Genomic DNA, 1719 nt, shown 5'->3' with positions numbered 1-1719 from the left:
ATGTCAAGATGAACACCAAGAACACTTTGAAGATCATGATGAACATCAAGAACATATTTTTAAAAAAATTTTATGCAAAGAAAACATGCAAGAAACCAAACTTAGAAATTTTTAATGCTTGGAAAATATGAATGCAAAGATGCACATGAAAAACAACAAAAGACACAAAACAAGAAATCATCAAGATCAAACAAGAAGACTTACCAAGAACAACTTGAAGATCATGAAGAACACCATGAATGCATGAATTTTTCGAAAAAACGCAAGAACAATATGAATATGCAATTGACACCAAACTTAAAAATTGACTCAAGACTCAAACAAGAAACACAAAATATTTTTGGTTTTTATGATTTTATGATTTTTTTGGTATTTTCTTTATTTATTTTCGAAAAAAAAGGAAAATTTTTTTTTTGAAAATTTTTTGAAAACAAAACAAAAAGAAAATTACCTAATCTGAGCAACAAGATGAACCGTCAGTTGTTCATACTCGAACAATCCCCGGCAACGGCGCCAAAAACTTGGCAGGCGAAATTGTGATCATCAACAATGGCTCCAAAGACTTGGTGCTCTCAAACATGAATCACACTTTGTCACAACTCCGCACAACTAACCAGCAAGTGTACTAGGTCGTCCAAGTAATACCTTACGTGAGTAAGGGTCGATCCCACAGAGATTGTTGGTATGAAGCAAGCTATGGTCATCTTATAAATCTCAGTCAGGCGGATAATAATTGATTATGGAATTTTTAAAATCAAATAATAGTAAATAAACAGAAAATAAAGATAAAGTTACTCATGTAATCCAATGGTGGAAATTTCGGATAGGTGTATGGAGGTGCTGTGTTCCTTCTGAATCTCTGCTTTCCTACTTCTTCTTTCTAGTTTTTCATCACTCCTTTCTATGGCAAGCTGTATGTAGGTGATGATTAGATTTTTGACGGTGTAGAATTTCACTAATGAAATCTCGTTGTAAAGTATAGTTTCTAAACCAAACAATAATCCTTTCATACAAAAAGTTGTTTGTCACTAGTACAAACCCCTAAAATTTATAAACCGAAGTATTGGACCTCGGGTCGTTCTCCCTAGGACTTACAATAAAGTGTCTTGTTATTGGTTGTGAGTTGTTTTGGGATTTTTAAGATTTTATACAAGAAATATAAATGGTAAGGAAATAAACTAACAACTAACAAAGCTCTTGGCAAGATATGAGTACTAGAAGTCCTATCCTAGTTATCCTCCTCAATTGTGATGACAAATTGTCCATTACTCGCACTTAGTTAACCTCTAATCATGGAGGAAAGTCAAGTGGATGAATCAATTTGATTCCTCAAGTCCTAATCAACTCCTAAAGGAAAGACTAGCTTTAGAGGCATTCAAATCAATTAGCAACTTCTAATTATCAATCAACAAAGGAGTTAGATAACTCAAGAGTCACTAATCACTCTACCTAGACCAAGAGGAACAAAACCTACACTAAAATCCAACCAAGCATTTCATCAAACACTTGGAAGGCACAAAAGAAAAGCATAGTAAATCAACAAGAATGAAATCTAACAACAATTATTGAAAAGAATTAACAACAACAATTCAAGGAAACCACAATTATCATGAATTACCTCAAATTGCATTATTGAAAGAAAACAAAGGAACAACAATCTATCCATAACAAGATGAAGAATTATAAGAAGTAAAGTACATAACTAGAGAGAGGAAGAGT

This window comes from Arachis duranensis, chromosome 5 (assembly GCF_000817695.3).
Source record: "Arachis duranensis cultivar V14167 chromosome 5, aradu.V14167.gnm2.J7QH, whole genome shotgun sequence".
NCBI lineage: Eukaryota > Viridiplantae > Streptophyta > Magnoliopsida > Fabales > Fabaceae > Arachis > Arachis duranensis.
The sequence above is the reverse complement of the archived record's forward strand: the minus strand, read 5'-3'. Positions refer to the sequence as shown.